This window comes from Triticum aestivum, chromosome 2B (assembly GCF_018294505.1).
Source record: "Triticum aestivum cultivar Chinese Spring chromosome 2B, IWGSC CS RefSeq v2.1, whole genome shotgun sequence".
In the NCBI taxonomy this organism is placed as follows: Eukaryota; Viridiplantae; Streptophyta; class Magnoliopsida; order Poales; family Poaceae; genus Triticum; species Triticum aestivum.
The window spans coordinates 48,284,940-48,311,028 of NC_057798.1; positions in this window are offsets into that span (position 1 = coordinate 48,284,940).

Genomic DNA, 26,089 nt, shown 5'->3' on the forward strand with positions numbered 1-26,089 from the left:
GAATGCCTCACTCTCGCGGTATCGGCCTTGCCTTCTTGAGGGTCGTCGGGCTGAACACCAATTAAAATGCCTGTCCGTTCTCGCCAATTAACGACGCTGACACGACCGGTAACAGCTTGTCCGTCGATAGGAAGGCCGCTTATCATAGCCATGTCCTCTAGGGTCATCGTCAGCTCCCCACATGGAAGGTGGAACGAGTGAGTCTCCGGCCTCCAACGATCCACAAGTGCGGTCAACGCCGCGTGGTTCACCGGCGGAGCGCGTCGCTTAAACTGCAACACGAATGGGAGAAGACCCAATCTCCGAATATAAGGCTCGTACCGCGGGTCGTAAGTAAAGCCATCAGCGGAATGACCCCTCATGCGCATAGCAACTACAAGCTGCAAATAAAGTGATGTTTTGATCAATACAAGAACACAAATGAGAAATAAAGAAATTTGACAAGTCTTGCTTCTTACCTTTCCATTCTCAATGGCACGAGCACGATGCTCCTTATCCCACTCATCGATTAATCCGGCATACCAAGGTCCATCATCATCCGCCATCCTACAAAACAAATCACAAACATCTATGAATACATGAACAATATAAAACAATACAATTTTCTTCTCCAAGTTATGCCATATGAACACACCATTCTTCTCAAACATAACCACATCATTTTCTTCTTCTTCATATGCACACATAATTCTTCTCAAACATACCAACATCATCTCAATCAAATAAATTTATCAAATAACATGGTGTCACATATGCATATCATCTAGAGTACCAAATTTCACCATATCTTTTGCAAATAAAGTATGCCAACAATAAGATTATCTACACATAGAGACATCATATTTAAATTCAACTATATTGTTATACCACATACACACATCCTATCAAACCAAATTATCAAACAAGTCTATTTTACATACAAAAATCACCCCTCTTAGTTAAAAAAATTCCTATGGGCAACATATGCACAAAACAGAATTGATTTTGCCTACATGTTCAACTACACATCATCTACTGCCTACCAAATCGTCTATCAACTACAAACAATTTCCTAAAACAAAGAAATCATCTACTCATCTAACATCACCTAGTGTTGAATAATGCATCAAAAAGAAGAGGACTCAACCCAAATAAATTGGAGGAGACGGGGGAGAATACCTCAAGGATGCTTAGGGGCCCAGATCCACGAACTAGAGTGGAGGATGGAGTAGATCAGGTGAGGATTTGGTGTGAGGGAGAAGAGGGGCGAAGGAGAGGAAGCCCTCTGTTCGTGCGCCGCCAGGAGGAAAAGAGATGGGTGGGTGGGCTCGGCCCGTGGGGGTTATCCACTTACCAGGGCCAGACGCCAGGGTCCCTGGCGTCTGGCCCCTTTGCTATGTCAGCAGGTCAACGGGCAGGCGGGCAGTGCGGGCCAGGGGCCAGACGCCAGGGATCCTGGCGTCTGCTTCGCAATCCAGACGCCAGGGATGTTGGCGTCACCCAAAAAGACCAGAATCGAAATTTCTTTTGAAACGAGATCAAATCGGAATTTTGTTAGCCTTATAGATCATAACAGTAATTTTGTCCCGCATCTGAACCGATGCAGAGCACGACTCTCCCACCACCAACCAATCCAATCAAGTCCTTCGTCTGTCCCTCCCGAGGTCGGCCAGACGCAGACGGTGATTAAATTAAGGAAAACGACAACTCCATTGGTAGTACTGCGCACCCGCACGCACTACAAGTACAGTTATAAATAGCGTGGCACGCACACTGACTGCACACTGCTGGAGCCCCCTCGACGCTAGCTGGGCGGGCGCGTGCTCACAGTATGTTCCGTGTGAATGAATGGTATGCGTACAGTACTACCAAATGCAGCAGCGGTAGAGACGGCGGCTGGACAGTAGCAGCTGGCCCGGCGCGTTGCATTGCATTGCATAGCCGTGGACGGTGCCAGAGTGCAGCGGCAGTAGTAGCAGTACTACTTCTCTAGATTACATCGCGGCTGCTCCACTCCAAGTCCAACACAGCAAACACACTAATTAACGTCCATCCAAGCCAAGCTTAACAGTCACACTACCCCATAGCACGTGAAAGCTCGTCAACAACCACGCAGTAGTACTCCAGATCGGGAGTATTCTACTGCATCGACGGACGTGGCGCAGTACTCCCAATCAGGAGATCCAAGGCTCGTGTCCCAAGATGGCGTCCAAGAAAAGAATCCCAGAAACGTCAGTGGTCGGCTCGGCTGCCTCCTCTCGTGGTCGTACTCCCTCCGGTCCTTTTTACTCTGCACATTGGTTTTGCCGAAAGTCAAACTTTACTAAGTTTGACCAAATTTTTATTAAAAATTATTAGCATCTATAATATTTAATAAATATAATATAAAAATATATTTCTAGATGAATCTAATGATATTGGTGTTGTTATGTGAATGTCTATAATTTTTTATATAAACTTGGTCAAAGTTGGATGAGATTGACTTCAGAAAAACCTAATATGCAGAGTAAAAAGGACCGGAGGGAATACAAGAAACTGAGTGGCAGCTGCCGGCTTGACCGCCTTGATAGCGGCGGTGAGGTGAGGTCACCCTCGCCCCTCGGTATGGACTCTCAAGGCTCACCACCCGCCCATGCGCCCACATGGCTGGCCCGCCAGATTATGGCTGTTGTTTCTTGTTTCATTTATTATTCTTGCGATAGCAATCACGGCATATCAGAGCATCTACAGCCGGCGTCTCAAACCGGTCTCAAACGTCTGGGCAATCGTTCGATCATTGACCGGTCATGTTTTTATTTAGATGGACGCCTCAAACTGACATCAAACGCCCAGGCTGACCGGCATCCCTCATATTTAGTCTAAATATGAGTTGGCCCGGGCGGTAAAGGGAGAGGACGGAGGCGGAGCAGTCCGTGCGCCTCCGCTGCTGGACGGGGGTAGAGCACGGCGAGGACGCGCGACTCCTCGAATGGGTCAACTGCCGATCGCTTAAGACCGCAGAGACGGACGCGCGCGGCTCCGCCGGAAGAACGCCAAGGGGCTAGCTCCAGAGTATCATTGAGTAGTCTGAGCACGAGGCGGCGGAGGCGTCTCGGCTCGTGAAGCTCAAGCGGCAGAGGACAGGGAGGTCCGCGCGGCTAAAAGGGCTCGTCATCCTCTCCGGCACATCCGACGATGACGATCACGACTCCTCGTAGGATGACTCGGAGGATCCGCCACCAGCAGCCGATGCCTCCAGCTGTATCGGCGACCGAAACGACAAAGGGCCAGCGAGAAAGTGATGAATCTCCGTCGCCTCCGTCTTCAATTTTAAGTTTTCTGTAATCTAGTTTAAATTTGTACATAGATGCGAACGGCAGAATTCGAGGAGTGTCCGGTCAGTGCCCATGTCCGCGGGCATTTGAGAGCCTGCATTTGCAGGTCACGGCTACAGATGCTCTTCGTGAGAATGGATTACCCTGATTTATTTATTCTCAAAATTTTAGCCAAAAACAATGTAGACCAAAAATTTAACTAAATCGCGTACATTTCTCGACGCTGTCATTTCGATGCTGAACTCGGTTATATCACACTAGTAGAAAATAGGGCATTTGTCCCGGTTGGTGAGGGCCTTTTGTCCCGGTTCTTGAACCGGGACTAAAGGGTCGTTACTAATGCCTCCCCCCTTTAGTCCCGATTCTAACACGAACCGGGACAGATGTGCCTCCATGTGGCCGATGCGCCGAGTCTAGGCAGGAGGGCCTTTGGTCCCGGTAGGTGGCACCAACCGGGACCAAAAGGCATCCACGCGTCAGCATTTCAGTGGCTGGGTTTTTTTGTTTTTTTGAAGGGGGGGGGGGTTGGGGGTTTTGGGGGGTTAATTTAGGTGTTTCATATATTGTGTTAGCTAGCTAATTAATAAAGAGAAGTGTCCTCTCTTATGTACGTGCTTGGTCGACGCTATATACTGTACATAGAGAGGCTCTCGACACGCTAGCTAGTAAGAAAATAAAGGGAACCATTAAGTACAGAAGTTCGTCATGCATACCGAGAGAAGTGATCGATCGACCTCTCCTTCTCCGAGAGATTGGTCGAACAACAAGTTTTCGTGTTATCTATCCGACGCTACTGGCTACATACATATACAATACGTAAGATCTCTTACAATCCCCTAGCAATTGAAATCAACTTCCACATGGTATTCTCCGACTTTATTGATGACGTGGTCAAGAAAGAATCCCGCCAATTCCTCTTGAATTGCTTTCATGCGATCTGGTTCTAGGAGTTCATTCCGCATCTGCCACATCTAATTTGAAGAAGGGGGTTAATTAATACATATATATGAATAAAACTCAACAGAAATGATGGTGTAATAAAATGAAATTGTGAATATTATTGCTTACGCACTTCATATTGTCTTTTAGAGTAGCCCCGCTTATTTTTTAAAGTCGCGTTGTAGATGAACTCGCACACGTAGTGTCCACAGAAATCATTCCATTCTTCCTGCCACAAGCACTTTACGAGAAATAGAGGTCAATCAAACTGCTAATGAAGCATTATAAATGACATTGATGAAAGTATAGCTATATAATCAATGGGAGATGCACGCAACTAGCTAGCTAGTAGTACTTACTTTCGGGTATGTATATCGCAGCTCCTTCGGCAGTCCCGGAGCTTCTGCGGTGAACTGTTTCCAAACCTGCAAGACAAAGAAAATAATTATTATTACTTGAGATATCAGGAAATGAACAAAAAGTTGCCGATATGGTGCGATAATGATCGATTGAACTTACTTGTTGAACAATTTAGTCATGTCCGCATAGGTTTCGGGATCTTTTCGTCTCGAGTCTAAGACGGTTACTACTCCCCGCTCAAGCTTAATCTCCAGAAGAACATAGTGGAAGTTGCGCACGCATGCATAACTCATCAATTACATTATTATAACCTCGCTTGAGTAATAAGGGAAACCGAATATGCACACGACAGTAACACTCACTTGAAGTTGTAAGGAAAGAGTATTAAATCTTTGTTTTGATTTTTGATCAACGATTGTAGCAAGTTGGCCTCGGCCTCTTCGGCGTGCTTTTTAACCTGAATTTCATCTATGATATTTGTGTTAATGAACCCAATATCATACATTTCTTGTTTTTTGCACTCGACGATCTTCAATCTGCATAATATAGTGAGAATAACTAATTATAAATACATGCAATGAAAGAGCCGAGCTATATATAGAGACTTAATGACAGAAATAGTACTTATAGACAGTAGCAAAAGACCATTAATTTATCGAGGGCCTTTTTATTGAAGAACTCGAAGAACTCCTCAAATGGAACAGTCAACAAATCAGTTCCAACAAGGTCGTGCTCCTCTTTAATACTCAGATACAAAGTATTCGTCCCCCCAGACTCTCTGCAGGTTTTCATGTACCAATTATGAAATCTTTGCATCATCGTTGTTAGAGATTTTTCATCTTTGACGAGAGGCTTCCCGTACTCGTATCTGTGTTCGTCCATCTCCAAGAAATCAAAATGTACATCATCAGGCAGGTAATCTCCAAGATTGTTATAACTGGGCACCGTCCCCGGAGCATTAGCGACGATGTCGCTAGACACGTTGAGCGGGGGGCACGATTGCTTTGCTTGTTCGTCGAGCTAGGCAATTTTTTCCCAGCTGCTCGTTCTTTTAACCTTTTATCACTGACAGTACTTCCCGACCGGTTAGCTTCGAGATATGTCTTTGCAGTAATGCGCTCATAGTTGTTTTTCGGCGGAGACTTTGGTGGTTTCCTCAGGGCATCGATAGTGCGCTTTGCTTTCACCGGATCTACCTTCTCCTCCGGAGGTGGATGTCTCTTTGCTTTCACCCCTTCAAAGAAGTCGTTCACTTTAGTCTGCACGATCTTCGCGTTTTCCTCCTCGGTCCTCTCGTACGGTAACTTCTCTAGAGGCTTGAGAGAAGGACCGTATCTGTATTGCCTCCCGCCTCTGCTGGCTGTACTGCTAGACACCGGAGCAGACAGAGCAGCTGCGACGTCTGTCTTGTTTCGTGCTTGCTTACAAGGCGGAGGAGAAGGACTACGACGCGCCGGAGCAGCCGGGGCGGCGACGGATCTCTTCCGCCCTTGCTGGCGAGGAGGAGAAGGAGGAGTCTGCTGGCTGCTCGGGCGCGCCGGTGCAGGCGGAGAAGGAGGCGGAGTGCCGCCACGCGCCGGAGAAGGAGGAGGTTGCTGGCTGCTCGGGCGCGCCGTCGCAGTCGGAGAAGGAGGCGGAGTGCCGCCACGCGCCGGAGAAGGAGGCCGAGTGCCCTGATCGTCACTCGCCGAAGGAGGAGGCGGTGGAGGAGGCAGAGTGCCCTGTCTCGCTGGAGGAGGAGGAGGAGGCGTCCAGTTCGGAAGCTTGATGAACTCCTTCCGCCATAGGCATGGAGTCTTCAGAGCAGAACCCAGCCGAGTCTCCCCTTCACCGGTAGGGTGGTCAAGCTGGGGGTTCTCAAATCCCTCTGTTATTTCGTCCACCGTCACCCTAGCATATCCTTCTGGAATCGGACGACAGTGAAAAGTTGCATCGGGTTCAGAAGGTCAAACTTGGCCGACAGCCGCCTTGACTTTTAAGTTCTGCCACTGCGTCATAAGGTGGCAATTTTGAGCCTCCGTGATAAAATCCACGGGGTAGCTAGCGGGAGCCGTCGAGACATGCTCCGGCTGAAGCAGCTCGGTGGAAGCCACGCCGCTTTTCCGTTGAGATGGAGGGGTAGCTTCGGGGGAAGCTTCGGCAGGTCGTTTGCTGTGATCTGCTTCTCGTTCCTCTAGCCCTTGTACCCTTTCGTGCAGCGCCTGTAGTTGGCTCTGCTCCAGTTTTTTCCTCCTCTCCTGGGTTTTGTACCCCCCTGCGTCCGGAAAACCAACCTTCCACGGAATGGAGCCTGGCGTGCCTCGTGTCCGTCCAGGGTGCTCAGGATTCCTGAGGGCCATTGTGAGCTCGTCCTTCTCCCTGTCTAGAACGAACGTCCCTTGCTGCGCTGCATCGACATAGTGCCGAAGCCTGTTGACTGGTATTTTCAGTTGCTCGTCCGTCCAACGGCACTTCCCTGATACAGGGTCCAAGGTTTCGCTAGCCCCGAAGAACCAAGTCCGGCAATGGTCTGGCCAGTTCATTGTCTCTGGTTCAATCCCTTTAGCAAGCAGATCATTTTCAGCCTTGGACCACTTAGGCCGGGCTTTGAGGTAGCCACCTGACTCCGTGCGATGGTGAAACTTCTTCTTCGCAGCATTTTGCTTGTTTGTCGCCGACATCTTCTTACTCTTTTTCGATGTCTTGTGGGCCACAAATGCGGGCCAGTGATCTATGATCTTCTCATATTTGCTGATGAATTCTGGTGTCTCTTCTTTGTCGACAAACTTGTTCAGCTCTTTCCTCCACCTCCTGAATAGGCCTACCATCTTCTTAAGAGCACAAGACTTGATTAATTGCTCTTTAACTGACTTCTCCAGATCCTCCTCTGGCGGTAGGGTGAAATTTGCCTTCAGCTCAGTCCAAAGATCATCTTTCTGCATATCATTGACATAAGACACCTCAGGGTCTTCCTCCTTAGGCTTATACCATTGGTGGATGCTGATCGGGATCTTGTCCCTAACAAGAACCCCGCACTGAGCAGCAGATGCGTTCTTTGTCCGGATGGATTCAATAGGTTCGCTGTCGCGCGCGATTGCTGTGATCTCAAACCTTTCATCCGAGCTCAACTTTTTCTTCGGGCCTCGTCTCCTTACCGAAGTTGTAAACATACATAAGAAATACATATATCTAAAAAAATACATACATACATATATGAAAATATAAAAACATCTAAAAACATGTAAAAATATAGCATATATATATATATAACTAAAAACAACGGCGGCGCCGGCGGGGCCGGCAGGGGCGCGTGGTGCTCACAAGGGCGGCGGCGTCGGGGCGGGCAGGGGCGAGCGGCGGGCGGCCTCGGGGCGAGCAGGGGCGCGGGCAGTGGCGGCGACGGCGTCGGTGGGGCGGTGATGACGTCGGTGGGGCGGCGACGGCGTCGGTGGGGCGGCGACGACATCGGGGCGCGACGCGGGGCGGCAATGGCATCGGGGCGGCACGGGGAGGTGACAGCGATGTCGCGGGGTGGCGCGCGGCGACGGCGTCGGGGCGACGCGGGGTGGTGACGGCGCGAGGCGCAGGCGGCGACGGGGGCGGTGACGGCGTCGGCGGGGTGTGAATCGGGCAGCCTGGCGTCATCGTCGGTGCGGGCAACTGCAGAGATGAAATGAAAAACGCTAAGTCTTTGCTTATATAGCAAAGCCGTTGGTCCCGGTTCGTGAAACCAACCGGGACTAATGCACCCTTTAGTCCCGATTGGTGGCACCAACCGGGACTAAAGGGGGGGGGGCATTGGTCCCGGTTCGTAGCACCAACCGAGACCAATGCACCCCTTTAGTCCCGGTTGGTGCCACCAACCGGGACCAACGGGTCTTGCACAACGGGGTGGTGGTGGGAGTTTGGTACCACCTCGCTAGCTGAGAGAGAGCCGCACCTGTTTATAAGGTGCGATGCACCAACCCTCTCGAGCTCCTCTCTAAAGCAGGCTTTCGGGCCTAATCTGTCTCTATGTGCCTCTGGGCCTACTGGGCTTACTACGGGCCTGAATCCTGGCCCATTGTTGGGTTTCTAGTCGTATTCAGGCCGTGGGGGCCTAGTAGGAGGCACTTTTTTGTTTTTTTGTTTTCTTTACTTATTGTTGCTATTTCTATTTTTTTATAGTTTTTTGTTTTGTTTTCTGCATTATTTATTTTCTTTTGTTTTGTGCTTTGTTTTTTAATTCTTTTTCCTTTTAGTTTTAGAAAAATTATAAACTTTCTGTTAGTGCCATTAGTTTTCAAATTTGAAAACACTTTTTTTGTTTTCTTTCTTGCTTTATTTATTTTATTTTGTTTCTACTTACAACAAAATACTTATTGTTGCTATTTTTATTTTTTTCCAGTTTTTTGTTTTGTTTTCTGCATTATTTATTTTCTTTTGTTTTTTGCTTTATTTTTTTAATTCTTTTTTTCTTTTAGTTTTAGAAAAATTATAAACTTTCTGTTAGTGCCATTAGTTTTCAAATTTGAAAACACTTTTTTTGTTTTTTTTTGTTTTCTTTGTTGCTTTATTTATTTTATTTTGTTTCTACTTACAACAAAATACTTATTGGGGCTCCCCTCTATGGCTCCCACCTCCCACCTCCCACCCCGTGGCGACCCCCATGGCGATCCTAGGGTTTAGCCCTACGTTCTCCCTCCGGCGACCCCAATGGATGGCCTGCTCCATTGGGACTTCTTCCCCGGCCTTAAGGTCGAGTCACAGGTGCGTGCACGGTTTGGATCTACGGTTCACTACGTCCCCAACTCCGATCGCAAGGAATTCTTTCTTGAGGTCTCTTTCTCTTCGACTTCCTTTCCCCTCTCGGTGGAGTCTGTTGGATTGGCCCTTCAATCTTGTATTGGAGGGCTCAGTGCTAGTTTCAATGTTGTTCGTCTGGGTGATCGTCATTTTCGGTTCTCGGTGGCTTCAAATCGCGTGGGTCATTTCATTTTTGTCCTCCGAGACCGTATCTGGCCGGACTTCATCTGCCATTTTCATCTGCATCGTGGAAGGCTCTCTCAGCCTCGGGTGGTATCTTGGCATGCGGATACTGAGCTCAATGGTTTGGCTTCTTCACCAGGTCCGACCATTAAATCTAAGTGGTTATCTGCACATCAAAATGTGCCTCCGGATCCTGCTTCGTTATCAGTCTTTCGGAAATTGGGTCTTATCTCGACGCCGACGGACTTACATTCCGGCGAGCCTCCGGCGATGATCTCTTTTGGCAGTTTTTCGGCTCCGGATTCTCAGGATAAAATTCAGTTTGGTACCATATCCTTACCTATCTCCTCCGATATTTCGGCCATGTTACCATCTTTTCGAGGAGATTTGTTCACTAAAGGTTTGTGGGATTCCATCCCTGATAATTCCTTATTTTGCATTCTCGATGGTTGGCAAGCTGGTTATGATAATGAAAGTATCACGTCGGTCCCAACCAAGGAATATATCTATAAAAGGCTCAAACATTGTTCCGTTTGCGATAGGTTTGGACATGTTGAAGATGGTTGTACTGGAATATTTTGTCAAAAGTGTGGGGATACTTCTGGGGAGTGTCCATGTTGCCCTTCACGTACAATATCTACCAAGCATGTGCCATGCATGGTGGGTCCATCTTGTAAGATTTCTTTATGTACCGCTTGCTCTGTGATTGATCACACAGTTAAATTCTGCCCTGGGCTTCGTCGATGTTCTCTTTGTCATCGCCTGGGTCATGTGGCCCGTAAGCCCAGCTACTGCAAAGCTGTACCGCATTGGGTCTGGTTGCAAAAATCCCCGCAAATAACACAATCTGAGAAAATCTTGGCTACGGCTGGACCAGATAAGTCTGTAGTTGGTAACTCTGTGGTTTTTGGTAAGGCCCGCACCAAACGGGATACGCGAGCTCGCTGGGTTTGGCAAAAGAAACAGAAGATCCCACGCTTTGCAGACGTGGCCAACACCCATTGCTTGACGATACGCCTCCCTGGTCAGGGTGCAGTCAACTCCGCCTGCCAAAACCCCCAATCAGGTGTGCAGACGTCTTCCTCGAGCCTGCCACCTTCACTTCCATCGCCATCTCCGCAACCGCACAGAGTTTCGCTCTGCCTTCCACCAGCGCAATCCACCCCGGCGGCCGCTCGCTCTCCGGCAACTCCAGCAATGGCGAACTTCCCGGTGCGCCCATTCGCTTTCGCCCCGGAGGGATCAACCTTTGATCGAGGCCCAGCTCATCGCGTCAGCGGCATGTCATGGTGGTGGATGATCCCCCCCTGAATCATGATATGTACGCCATTGTCTCCGTCGACCCTCCAGTCCCTGATCATCAAAAGGAGTTCTGGCTTGCCGAGGTCTGCCGCATTATTACTGTGGATTTAGAGTATGATTTGGTAGATGATTTCATCTACCCGCTGGGCATTGGTTGTGTCGTCTTTGCGGACATGGAGAGTAGAGATGCTGCGATTAGAGAGGGGCCTCACGCCCTTACTGACGACTCCAATTTCTCCTTGGTCCCCCATGATGAAGGTATAAATATGCGCATGCCTGCTTTTGATTATGAAGTTTGGATCATGTTTCTTGCCTTCCCAATGGATTATCAGACAAAGCATTATATTCATAAAGTTGTTTCTAATTTTGGGAAACTTCTTGTCTGGCTGCGCCCGGGGCACAACAAAGCCAGAGTTCTGGTTAAGTGTCATATTAAGGATGTGGCTGAGGTACCCCATAGTCTCTTGGTCACAAGAGTTGGATTACTGCCAGGTCTTGCTCGTTCGTGGTCAGTCCCTGTGTATGTGCTCAATGGCCGGAACACAATACCCAATCTCATTGGGAATGAAGATGCTCCTCCCCTCCTGAATGCCTCACCACATCCTTATGAGCTTCCATACTACACACTCATGCAGCAGGTGAGAATTGATGAAATGAATGCCCAAGATGCTCTGAATGCAGCGGCCTGGAATGCTCTGGAACCTGAACACGAGCAACTTCAGGAGAATGGGTGGCGCGTGTGGCCTGTGGTTCCTCCATCGTACACTGGTTTCAGTTTCAGAAACTTCTTCCAATACGATGGGCCCTCGCTGATGGATGGTGTAGACCCAAAGTACAATGTTCAAGATAACTTGTCAGATGTCTGGTCCTCTGATTATGAATTTCAGGCGGTGGAAGCATTGGCAGATGGTTTCGTTCTTGGGAACCCTACAGCTCGTCTTGCTTTCGTCAGAGCAGGTGGCAATTCTTTTAACTTCTTTGTGGCTGTCGATCATGAGTTACTGCTCTGGATAGGGGGGATGCTTAAACGGATCTACACTCATGCAATCACTTTTGGGCAATCGTCTTCTATTATGCTGCCTCTGAATCCTTTTAAGGTCATCCAACATCAATTGAATGTACTAGCTGCAGCTTGTCTTGGCCGGGTGGCCCCAGAGCCCGATGTGCTATCAGATATCTTCTGTTCGACATTTCAGTTGGGTGCTGCTATTGTCCCTCGAGTTATGCTACAGGAGTCCTATGCTGGCAGATCAGTTTCGCTTGATGTTGATTGGGAGATGGACGCCCGCTCTACTGGTCTTAAAGCCATCCCTCAACTGGTCTCTGGAGGGGGTGAACTTCAGACAACTTCGTTGCTAGCTCAGGACACTGCTCTTCAGGTGATTGCCTCCTCCTCTCAATATGCTGCACCACAGTCCCGTAACGCCCTGGTGCCTCTTGACACCACGGCTGTCAGGAGGAGCACAAGATCAAACAAATATGATGGCTTTAAGGTCAATCAGATCACTGACAGCAAGCGCTCCAAGTCAAGGGTGAAACCTCGTGGAACTCCATTTATTTCTGCAGTTTCTTTGGCTGCATCTCCTGTGCAGGTTGCCGTTGATGCGTGCCCACCGCCTACTTCGGTTGAAGAACTACAGCAAATGGGCAGCCGCTGTGGGATTGCGCTGGATGCTCTATCTTCTGAGAAGCTGCTGGATCGCCAGTGCTCATCCTATGAAGTCAGCGACTAGTCCTTCCAGTATTGGCAATGAATAAATCATGGAATATTCTGTCGTGGAATATCAGAGGCATCAACTCTGATAAAAAACTTTTGGCTCTTAGGAACGCGATTGATTCTAGCGGCTGTTCTGTGATATGTATCCAGGAAACTAAGCATGAAGCTTTTGATCTAGCATATCTTAAAACTTTCTGTCCTAAGCGCTTTGATAAATTTGTGTTCATGCCTTCCGTGGGTGCGTCCAGTGGGATTATTACTATCTGGAATAGTTCTGTGTTTGTGGGCACGCCCTGGTTTGTTGATTCTTTTGCGGTCGGTGTTTCTTTTGTTGCCACCCAATCCAGTGAATCATGGAATCTTGTCAATGTCTATGGGCCATGCACGGGCCTACGCAGGGTGGATTTCACCAATTGGTTGTTTGATCTGAATATCCCTAATGATGAGAACTGGTTGATCCTGGGGGACTTTAATTTCATTCGTTCTACCAGTAATCGAAACAAACCTGGTGGCGATGCTGCGGATATGTTGCTTTTTAATGAAATCATTCGAGCACAATCCTTAATGGAACTCCCGGTCAAAGGAAGAACTTACACTTGGAGCAACATGCAGGATGATCCCCTTCTTGAACAGTTAGACTGGTTCTTCTCCTCCACTTGTTGGACTACTTCCTTTCCACACACGATGGTCCTACCGTTGGGGAAGCCTGTTTCTGATCATATCCCATGTGTGGTAACAATTGAATCCAAAATCCCCAAATCGAAGCTTTTTCGTTTTGAGAATTTCTGGATTAACCATGGGGTTTCTCTGAGGTGGTTGCTGCTTCTTGGTCCAAACCTTGTCACGCTCTAAACTCTGCTGCTAGGATATGCAAAAAACTTAAAACCTTGAGATATGATCTCAAGAAATGGAGCACAGGTATTTCGAAGCTGAAAATTATGATCCAGAACAGCAATGAAGCGCTTACCAGGATGGACACCCTTGAGGACAAATGACCTTTATTTGTTCAGGAGTCAAACTTCAGGCATATTTTAAAGTCGCATTTGCAGAGGCCGCTCAAGTACCAGAATGAGTATTGGAGGAAAAGATGCACTGTCAGGTTCTTTAGGTTTGCAGATGAGAACACCAAGCTCTTTCAGTCTCTAGCCACCGAGAGATACAGGCATAATTCTATTGCTTCGCTTCGCCAGGATAATATGGAATTTACAGACCATGCTGGCAAAGAGGGCGTGCTATATAACACATACAAGGAACGGTTGGGTTCTTCTAAACCCACTAATATGCGCTTTGACCTTTCCAGGATCATCCGGAGGATTGAGGGACTGGACCAATTATCTGCACCTTTCACTAACGGTGAGATTAACGCTGTCGTTAAGGAAATGCCTGGTGACAGGGCCCTTGGCCCCGATGGATTTAATGGATGCTTTCTTAAGAGTTGCTGGCAGATCATCAAAGAGGACTTCTACAAAATGTGCCATGATTTCCATGCGGGAACTCTTGACATCACCAGCATCAGTGAGGGATACATTACTCTGATCCCCAAGATCTCCTCCCCCGAAACTGCGAATGACTACCGACCAATCACTTTGCTTAACTGTTGCCTGAAAATCATCACGAAAATCCTGGCTAATCGGCTGTAGAAACTTATCCTTAAGATCATCCACAGGAACCAGTACGGTTTCATTAAGGGGAGGACGATCCAGGATTGTTTGGCGTGGAGTTTTGAATATATTCACCAATGTCAGGCCTCCGGAAGGGAGATAATCCTCCTCAAGCTTGACTTTGCCAAGGCCTTTGATACGATTGAACATGCTCCCATGCTCGAGATTATGAAGCATATGGGCTTCGATGACAAATGGCTACGTTGGATGGAATCGATCTTTGGGTCTGGGGTCTCGTCTGTTCTCCTTAATGGAGTTCCCGGTCGGAAATTTCAATGCAAATGTGGCGTAAGACAGGGTGACCCCCTCTCACCGCTCATTTTCGTTCTTGCGGCCGACCTCCTTCAAGCTGTAATCAATGATGCGTTCGCTCGTGGGCTGATTGAGCTTCCCCTCCCCCGGGACAATGTTGATTTCTCGGTTGTGCAATATGCCGACGACACGATTTTGGTGATGCGAGCGTGTACTGACCAAGCGACCCGTATGAAAGGCATTCTGGAGGATTATGCTGCGTCCGTGGGATTGAAAATAAATTTTCACAAATCTACTCTTATCCCCGTTAACATTGACCATCAGCGTGCCAGCGGATTGGCTAGTGTTTTTGGTTGTACTGTTGGATCCCTACCATTCACCTACCTTGGCCTCCCCATGGGGACGACGAGGCCCAGTGTTTTGGATCTTATGCCGGTGGTGCACGCCGTTGAGAGGAAAACATCCACTGCACTCTCTCTGATGTCGTCGGGAGCAAAACTAACCTTGGTAAATTCGATAGTGACATCGATGCTGATCTATGCCATGTGCACAATTAAGCTGCACCCGAAGGTGGTTGAGCATTTGGATAAACTTCGCCGTTACTGTCTCTGGGCGAAAAACTCCGATGATGGGATCAAAAACACTTCCCTTGCTGCCTGGGAGCTCGTCTGCCGTCCGAAACGGTGTGGTGGCCTTGGTGTTATTGACATCAAGACACAGAATGTAGCCCTGCTTCTAAAACACATGTTCAAGTTTTATAATCATGCGGATGTGCCTTGGGTGGAGCTGGTTTGGAACACGTACTATTCTAACAAAGTCCCTCACGCTGTTGACACTGTAGGATCTTTCTGGTGGAAAGAGGTAATGCAGCTCAATGGGACTTTTCGTAGCATCACCAAGATCGTACCAGGGGATGGAGCTAGTGCTTTGTTTTGGAAGGATGTTTGGCTGGGAGGCGATGGCGGTGAGACAATCATGGAGATGTACCCGCGGGCCTTTTCCTACTGCCTAAATGAGGATGACTCTATTACTAAAGTCCTCACTGCCACTGACCCTGCCTCGATCTTCAGTCTGCCCCTCTCAATCCAGGCTAGGGAGGAAGTCAGACAAATTCAGCTTGCTTCGGGGCATGTGGGTGTGGACGTCGGCAGCCGAGACACATGGGACTGCACGCTCGGGCGTTACTCTTCGAAGAAGTTCTATCAGCATTGGTTCAAGGAGATCGTGGCTGATGAGGCCTTCAGCTGGCTCTGGAAAGCCAAGAGCCTCATTAAATTCAAAATGTTTGGGAGGTTGCTTCTAGTTGATCGTCTGAACACCAGAAATATGGTTAAATGCAGGCATTTCGCGGTCGCGTGAAACAATTATGCCTGCTTGTTATGTCAAAACCCCCCGAAGAAACCGTTGAACACTTGTTCTTCTTATGTCCCTTTAGTCAACGGTGCTGGAGCAAAGTTGGGGTGTCCTGGCCAGTCGATGGCAATAGACTGGACCTGCTGCGCGGGGGGAGAGAATCCTGGAGACAGCCCCTCTTCATGGACATCTTCCTCATGGCAGCTTGGAGCCTATGGATGGAGCGAAACAATCAACACTTCAGAGGGGTGCAACACTCCTTCGGGGCTTGGCTTGCCAGATTCAAGTACCTCCTTGAGTTGTTGGTTCACAACTGCAAGGAGGAAATTCTCCCTTTCCTTTCCACCTACATTGTAAATTTGGGTCACTAGTGCTGTTGGGTACAAAGTAGCTCATGCGGCTGGGGGGGGGCGCTCTAATAGCCCCGTTGTAACAACTATGTAACCGTCTTTTTGTGAGTAATACAAAAGTCAGTGGGAGCCTCTCCCACTGTCGTTCACCCTCAAAAAAAATACTTATTGTTGCTATTTTTATTTTGTTTCTAGTTTTTTTGTTTTGTTTTCTGCATTATTTATTTTCTTTTGTTTTTTGCTTTATTTTTTAATTCTTTTTGCTTTTAGGTCAGCAAAATTATAAACTTTCTGTTAGTGCCATTAGTTTTAGAAAAATTATAAACTTTCGATTAGTGCCATTAGTTTTCAAATTTGAATAGTTAAAATTTGAATTCTTTGAAATTTGTGTGAATCACAAGTTTGTGATTAACTTTACTAAAAAAATGAACATAGACGCGCCTATAGAGAAAATTCAACCTAAATTCATAATAAATTTCTATGAATTTCAGAGAAATTCACTATGAATTTAGGTCAAATTCCCTGTATAGGGGCATCTATTTTCACTTTGAGAGGAGCTCAACAAGGCAGAGAGGGACGGGCTTATAAACTGGTGATAGCGCCCTTCGGTTGGCGAGGTGGGACTAAACTCTGAGCGCAACCAGGACTAACCCTTTAGTCCCGGTTTATGGCACAAACCGGGACTAATGGTCATGGGCCAGGGGTGAGGCGCATTGGTCCTAGTTCGTGCGTGGAACCGGGACCAAAAGGTCCAGACGAACCGGGACTAATGGCCCACGTGGCTGCCCTCTTGAGAGTGTTCATGGTGGGAACATAGTTGACAAGGAGCGAACCGGGATTAATGGTATTACGAGGGCCGAACCATAAGACATTAAAGCATTTCAAATGAACTCTAAAAAAGTTGAAAGTTGGCATGGTATCATAATTTCACCCACATAGCATGTGCATGTACAAAACGGACAATGGTATCATACTCGTCTGTTACAAAGTTGGCATGGTATCATCATAATAGTTGTGGGAGAAAGTCTTCACTTTTTCTTCGCTTGTGTCATTTTCTTATTGCGCCGTAACCATGGATAATCTTCATCGTTTATCCGGATGCTTGGGTCAGCCTTGACTTTGAAGGGAGGAATTTCATGAAACTTTTCATAATCTTCAGACATGTCTGTCTTGCCCTCCACTCCCAGGATGTCCCTTTTTCCTGAAAGAACTATGTGGCGCTTTGGCTCATCGTATGATGTATTCGCTTCCTTATCTTTTTTTTTTCTCGGCCTAGTAGACATGCCCTTCACATAGATAACCTATGCCACATCATTGGCTAGGACGAACGGTTCGTCAGTGTACCCAAGATTTTTCAGATCCACTGTTGTCATTCCGTATTGTGGGTCTACCTGTACCCCGCCTCCTAACAGATTGACCCATTTGCACTTAAACAAAGGGACCTTAAAATCATGTCCGTAGTCAAGTTCCCATATGTCCACTATGTAACCATAATATGTGTCCTTTCCCCTCTCGGTTGTTGCATCAAAGCGGACACCACTATTTTGGTTGGTGCTCTTTTGATCTTGGTCAATCGTGTAAAATGTATTCCCATTTATCTCGTATCCTTTCCAAATCCTAACAGTCGAAGATGGTCCCCTGGACAACAAGTACAGCTCATCACAAACAGTGTTGTCACCTCTGAGACGTGTTTCCACCAACTGCTGAAAGTCCTGATGTGTTCACATGTAATTCAGTCGTCGCACTGCTCCGGGTGTTTGGAGCGCAGACTGTTCTTGTGTTCATCGACATACAGGGTCACCAAGGTAGAGTTCTGTAGAACTGTGTAGTGTGCTTGAGACCAAGAATATCCGTCCCTGCATATTATTGAGTCCCTTCCAAGCGTGCCTTTTCCAGTCAGTCTCCCCTCATACCGCGATTTAGGGAGACCTATCTTCTTAAGGCCAGGAATGAAGTTAACACAAAACCCGATGACATCCTCTGTTTGATGGCCCATGGAGATGCTTCCTTCTGGCCTAGCGCGGTTACGGACATATTTCTTTAGGACTTCCATGAACCTCTCAAAGGGGAACATATTTTGTAGAAATACGGGCCCCAGAATGAAAATCTCGTCGACTAGATGAACTAGGACGTGCGTCATGATATTGAAGAAGGATGGTGGGAACACCAGCTCGAAACTGACAAGACATTGCGCCACATCAGTCCTTAGCCTTGGTACGATTTCTGGATCGATCACCTTCTGAGAGATTGCATTGAGGAATGCACATAGCTTCACAATGGCTAATCGGACGTTTTCCGGTAGAAGCCCCTCAATGCAACCGGAAGCAGTTGCGTCATAATCACGTGGCAGTCATGAGGCTTTAGGTTCTGAAACTTTTTCTCTGGCATATTTATTATTCCCTTTATATTCGACGAGAAACCAGTCGGGACCTTCATACTGAGCAGACATTCAAATAAGATTTCTTTCTCTTATTTCATAAGAGCGTAGCTAGCAGGACCTTCATACTGCTTCGGAGGCATGCCGTCTTTTTCGTGCAAACATTGCAGGTCCTCCCGTGTCTCAGGTGTATCTTTTGTCTTTCGATACACGCCCAAGAAGCCTAGCAGGTTCACGCAAAGGTTCTTCGTCACGTGCATCACGTCGATTGAAGAGCGGACCTCTAGGTCTTTCCTGTAGGGTAGGTCCCAAAATATAGATTTCTTCTTCCACATGGGTGCGTGTCCCTCAGCATCATTCGGAACAGCTAGTGCATCGGGACCCTTTCCAAAGATTACGTGTAAATCATTGACCATAGCAAGTACGTGATCACCGGTATGCATGGCGGGCTTCTTCCGGTGATCTGCCTCGCCTTTGAAATGCTTGCCTTTCTTTCGACATTGATGGTTGGTCGGAAGAAATCGATGATGGCCCAGGTACACATTCTTCCTGCAGCTTCCCAGGTATATACTATCAGTGTCAAGTAAACAGTGCGTGCATGCGTGGTATCCCTTATTTGTCTATCCTGAAAGGTTACTGAGAGTGGGCCAATCGTTGATGGTCACGAACAACAATGCCTTTAGGTCAAATTCCTTCTGTTTGTGCTCATCCCACGTACGTACACCGTTTTCATTCCACAGCTATAAAAGTTCTTCAACTAATGGCCTTAAGTACACATCAATGTCGTTGCCGGGTTGCTTAGGGCCTTGGATGAGAACCGACATCATAATGAACTTCCGCTTCATGCACATCCAAGGAGGAAGGTTATACATACATAGAGTCACGGGCCAGGTGCTGTGATTGCTGCTCTGCTCCCCGAAAGGACTAATGCCTGAAGGAAATATGCCCTAGAGGCAATAATAAAGTTATTATTTATTTCCTTATATCATGATAAATGTTTATTATTCATGCTAGAATTGTATTAACCGGAAACATAATACATGTGTGAATACATAGACAAACATAGTGTCACTAGTATGCCTCTACTTGACTAGCTCGTTTATCGAAGATGGTTATGTTTCCTAACCATAGACAAAAGAGTTGTCATTTAATTAACGGGATCACATCATTAGGAGAATGATGTGATTGACTTGACCCATTCCGTTAGCTTAGCACTTGATCGTTTAGTATGTTGATGTTGCTTTCTTCATGACTTATACATATTCCTGTAAATATGAGATTATGCAACTCCCGTTTACCGGAGGAACACTTTGGGTGCTACCAAACGTCACAACGTAACTGGGTGATTGTAAAGGAGTAATACATGTGTCTCCAAAGGTACATGTTGGGTTGGCGTATTTCGAGATTAGGTTTTGTCACTCCGATTGTCGGAGAGGTATCTCTGGGCCCTCTCGGTAATGCACATCACTATAAGCCTTGCAAGCAATGTAGCTAATAAGTTAGTTACGGAATGATGCATTACGTAACGAGTAAAGAGACTTGCCAGTAACGAGATTGAACTAGGTATTGGATACCGACGATCGAATCTCGGGCAAGTAACATACCGATGACAAAGGGAATAACGTATGTTGTTATGCGGTTTGACCGATAAAGATCTTCGCGGAATATGTAGGAGCCAATATGAGCATCTAGGTTCCGCTATTGGTTATTGACTGAGAATAGTTCTAGGTCATGTCTACATTGTTCTCGAACCCGTAGGGTCCGCACGCTTAAAGTTTCGATGACAATTATATTATGAGTTTATGAGTTTTGATGTACCGAAGGAGTTCGGAGTCCCGGATGAGATCGGGGACATGACGACGAGTCTCGAAATGGTCGAGACGTAAAGATCGATATATTGGACGACTATATTCGGACTTGGGAAAGGTTCCGAGTGATTCGGGTATTTTTCGGAGTACCGGAGAGTTACGGGAATTCGCCGGGGAGTATATAGACCTTTTTGGGCCATACGGGAATAGAGGAGAGAGGCCAAAAGGAAGGAGGCCTGCGCCCCCCCTCTGGTCCGAATTGGACAAGGGGGGCAGCCCACTTTTCCTTCTCCCTCTCCCCCTCTTTCCTTCTCCAACAAGGAAAGGAGGAGTCCTACTCCTCCTCTTTCCTTCTCCAACAAGGAAAGGAGGAGTCCTACTCCCGGTGGGAGTAGGACTCCCCCCTTGGTGCGCCTCTTCCATAGGCCGGCCGCCTCCCCCCTTGCTCCTATATATATGGGGGCAGGGGGGCACCCCAAAGACACAACAACAATTGATCTTTGAGATCTATTAGCCGTGTGCGGTGCCCCCCTCCACCATAGTCCTCCTCGATAATATTGTAGCGGTGCTTAGGCGAAGCCCTGCGACGGTAGAACATCAAGATCGTCACCACGCCGTCATGCTGACGAAACTCTCCCTCGACACTCGGCTGGATCGGAGTTCGAGGGACGTCATCGAGCTGAACGTGTGCTAGAACTCGGAGGTGCCGTAGTTTCGGTGCTTGATCGGTCGGGCCGTGAAGATGTACGACTACATCAACCACGTTGTGCTAACGCTTCCGCTTACGGTCTACGAGGGTATGTGGGCAACACTCTCCCCTCTCGTTGCTATGCATCACCATGATCTTGCGTGTGCGTAGGAATTTTTTTGAAATTACTACGTTCCCCAACAGTGGCATCCGAGCCTAGGTTTTATGCGTTGATGTTATTTGCACGAGTAGAACACAAGTGAGTTGTGGGCGATACAAGTCATACTGCTTACCAGCATGTCATACTTTGGTTCAGCAGTATTGTTGGATGAAGCGGCCCGGACCGACATTACGCGTACGCTTACGCGAGACTGGTTTTACCGCCGTGCTTCGCACACAGGTGACTAGCGGGTGTCTGTTTCTCCAACTTTAGTTGAACCGAGTGTGGCTATGCCCGGTCCTTGAGAAGGTTAAAACAGCACTAACTTGACGAACTATCGTTGTGGTTTTGATGCGTAGGTAAGAACGGTTCTTGCTAAGCCCGTAGCAGCCACGTAAAATTTGCAACAACAAAGTAGAGGACATCTAACTTGTTTTTGCAGGGCATGTTGTGATGTGATATGGTCAAGACGTGATGAGATATAAGTTGTTGTATGAGATGATCATGTTTTGTTGAAGTTATCGGCAACTGGCAGAAGCCCTATGGTTGTCTCTTTGTTGCATAAGATGCAAGTGCCAAATAATTGCTTTACTTTATCGCTATACGATAGCAATAGTTGCAAGAGCAATAGTTGGCGAGACGACCATGTGACGACACATTGATATAGATCAAGATGATGAAGATCATGGTGTCGTGCCGGTAACGATAGAGATCATGACAGTACTTTGGAGATGGAGATCACAAGCACAAGATGATGATGGCCATATCATATCACTTATATTGATTGCATCTGATGTTTATCTTTTATACATCTTATTTTGCTTAGTTTGACGGTAGCATTTTAAGATGATCTCTCACTAAATTATCAAGAAGTGTTCTCCCTGAGTATGCACCGTTGCGAAAGTTCTTCGTGCTGAGACACCACGTGATGATCGGGTGTGATAGGTTCTATGTTCAAATACAACGGGTGCAAAACAGTTGCACACGCGGAATACTCAGGTTAAACTTGACGAGCCTAGCATATAACAGATATGGCCTCGGAACACGGAGACCGAAAGGTCGAGCGTGAATCATATAGTAGATATGATCAACATATTGATGTTCACCGTTGAAACTACTCCATCTCACGTGATGATCGGACATGGTGTAGTTGATATGGATCACGTAATCACTTAGAGGATTAGAGGGATGTCTATCTAAGTGGGAGTTCTTAAGTAATATGATTAATTGAACTTTAATTTATCATGAACTTAGTCCTAGTTGCATTTTGCAAATTATGTTGTAGATCAATAGCTTGCGTTGCTGCTTTCATATGTTTATTTTGATATGTTCCTAGAGAAAATTGTGTTGAAAGATGTTAGTAGCAATGATGCAGATTGGATCCGTGATCTGAGGTTTATCCTCATTGCTGCACAGAAGAATTATGTCCTTGATGCACCGCTAGGTGACAGACCTATTGCAGGAGCAGATGCAGACATTATGAACGTTTGGCTAGCTCAATATGATGACTACTTGATAGTTTAGTGCACCATGCTTAACGGCTTAGAATCGGGACTTCAAAGACGTTTTGAACGTCATGGACCATATAAGATGTTCCAGGTATTGAAGTTAATATTTCAAGCAAATACCCGAGTTGAGAGATATGAAGTCTCCAACAAGTTCTATAGCTAAAAGATGGAGGAGAATCGCTCAACTAGTGAGCATGTGTTCAGATTGTCTGGGTACTTCAATCGCTTGAATCAAGTGGGAGTTAATCTTCCAGATAAGATAGTGATTGACAGAATTCTCTAGTCACCATCACTAAGTTACTAGAACTTCGTGATGAACTATAGTATGCAAGGGATGACGAAAACGATTCCCGAGCTCTTCGTGATGTTGAAATCGACGAAGGTAGAAATCAAGAAAGAGCATCAAGTGTTGATGATTGACAAGACCACTAGTTTCAAGAGAAGGGCAAAGGGAAAGAAAAGGGAACTTCAAGTAGAATGGCAAGCAAGTTGTCACTCCCGTGAAGAAGCCCAAAGCTGGACCAAAGCCGGAAACTAAGTGCTTCTACTGCAAAAGAAATGGTCACTGGAAGCGGAAATGCCCTGAATATTTGGTGGATAAGAAGGATGGCAAAGTGAACAAGGGTATATTTGATATACAGGTTATTGATGTGTACCTTACTAGTGTTTATAGTAGCTTCTGAGTATTTGATACTTGTTCGGTTGCTAAGATTAGTAACTCGAAGCAGGAGTTACAGAATAAACAGAAACTAGTTGAGGGTGAAGTGACGATGTGTGTTGGAAGTGGTTCCAAGATTGATATGATCATCATCGCACACTCCCTATACTTTCGGGATTAGTGTTAAACCTAAATAAATGTTATTTGGCGTTTGCGTTAAGCATAAATATGATTTGTCATTTAAAGCCGAGAATAATTGTTATTCTATTTACATGAATAAAACCTTCGATGGTCATACATCCAATGAAAATAGTTTATTGGATCTCGATAGTAGTGATACACATAATCATAATATTGATGCCAAAAGATGCAAAGTTAATAATGATAGTGCAACTTATTTGTGGCACTGCCGTTTGGGTCATATCGGTGTAAAGCGCATGAAGAAACTCCATAAAGATAGATTTTCGGAATCACTTGGTTATGAATCATTTGATGCTTGCGAACCGTGCCTTTTGGGCAAGATGACTAAAACTCCGTTCTCCGGAACAATGGAACGAGCTAGTGACTTATTGGAAATAATACATACCGATGTATGCGGTCCAATGAGTGTTGATGCTCGTGGCGGGTATCGTTATTTTCTGACCTTCACAAGATGATTTGAGCAGATATGAGTATATCTTCTTAATGAAACACAAGTCTGAAACATTTGAAAAGTTCAAAGAATTTCAGAGTGAAGTGGAGAATCATCGTAACAAGAAAATAAAGTTTCTACGATCTGATCGTGGAGGAGAATATTTGAGTTACGAGTTTGGTCTTCAATTAAAACAATGTGAAATAGTTTCACAAACTCATGCCACCTGGAACACCACAGCTTAATGGTGTGTCCGAACGTCATAACCGTACTTTATTGGATATAGTGCAATCTATGATATCTCTTATCAGTTTACCACTATCGTTTTGGGATTATGCATTAGAGACAGTTGCATTCACTTTAAATAGGGCACCATCGAAATCCGTTGAGACAACGCCTTATGAACTGTGGTTTGGCAAGAAACCAAAGTTGTCGTTTCTTAAAGTTTGGGGCTGCGATGCTTATGTGAAAAAGTTTCAACCTGATAAGCTCGAACCCAAATCAGATAAGTGTGTCTTCATAGAATACCCAAAGGTAACTATTGGGTACACCTTCTATCACAGATCCGAAGGCAAGTTATTCATTGCTAAGATGGATCCTTTCTAGAGAAGCAGTTTCTCTCGAAAGAAGTGAGTGGGAGGAAAATAGAACGTGATGAGGTAATTGTACCTTCTCCCTTATTGGAAAGTAGTTCATCACAAGAACCGGTTCCTGTGACAACTACACCAATCAGTGAGGAAGCAAATGATATGATCATGAAACTTAAGATCAAGTTGCTACCAAACCTCGTAAGTCTTCCAGAGTAAGATCCACACCAGAGTGGTACGGTAATCATGTTCTGGAAGTCATGTTACTAGACCATGATGAACCTACGAACTATGAGGAAGCGATGATGAGCCCAGATTCCACGAAATGGCTTGAGGCCATAAAATCTGAGATATGATCCATGTATGAGAACAAAGTATGGACTTTGATTGACTTGCTCGATGATCAGCAAGCCATCTTAAATAAATGGATCTTCAAGAGGAAGACGGACACTGATAGTAGTGTTACTATCTACTAAGCTCGACTTATTGCGAAATGTTTTCAACAAGTTCAAGGTGTTGAATACGATGAGATTTTCTCACTCGTATCGAAGCTTAAGTCTGTCTGAATCATGTTAGCAATTGCCACATTTTATGAAATCTGGCAAATGGATGTCAAAACTACATTCCTTAATGGATTTATTAAAGAAGAGTTGTATATGATGCAACCAGAAAGTTTTTGTCAATCCTAAAGATGCTAACAAAGTGTGCACGCTCCAGCAATCCATCAATGGACTGGTGCAAGCATCTCGGAGTTGGGATATACGCTTTGATGAGTTGATCAAAGCATATGGTTTTATACAGACTTTTGGAAAGACCTGTATTTACAAGAAAGTGAGTGGGAGCACTACAGCATTTCTGATAAGTATATGTGAATGACATATTATTAATTGGAAATGATGTAGAATTTTCTGGAAAGCATAAAGGAGTGTTTGAAAGGAGTTTTTCAAAGAAAGACCTCAGTAAAGCTACTTACATATTGAGCATCAAGATCTATTGAGATAGATCAAGACGCTTGATAAGATTTTCAATAAGTACATACCTTGACAAGATTTTGAAGTAGTTCAAAATGGAACAGTCAAAGAAAGAGTTATTGCATGTGTTGCAAAGGTATGAAATTGAGTAAGACTCAAGACCCGACCGCGGCAGAAAATAGAAAGAGAATGAAAGTCATTCCCTATGCATCAGTCATAGGTTCTATAAAAGTATGCCATGATATGGACCAGACCTATTGTATACTCTGCCCTGGTTTTGGCAAGGGAGTACAATAGTGATCTAGGAGTAGATCACTGGACATTGGTCAAAATTATCCTTAGTAGAATAAGGATATGTTTCTCGATTATGGAGGTGATAAAAGAGTTCGTCGTAAAGAGTTACATTGATGCAAGCTTTTACACCGATCCAGATGACTCTAAGTCTCAATCTGGATACATATTGAAAATGGGAGCAATTAGCTAGAGTAGCTCCGTGCAAAGCATTGTAGACATAGAATATTTGCAAA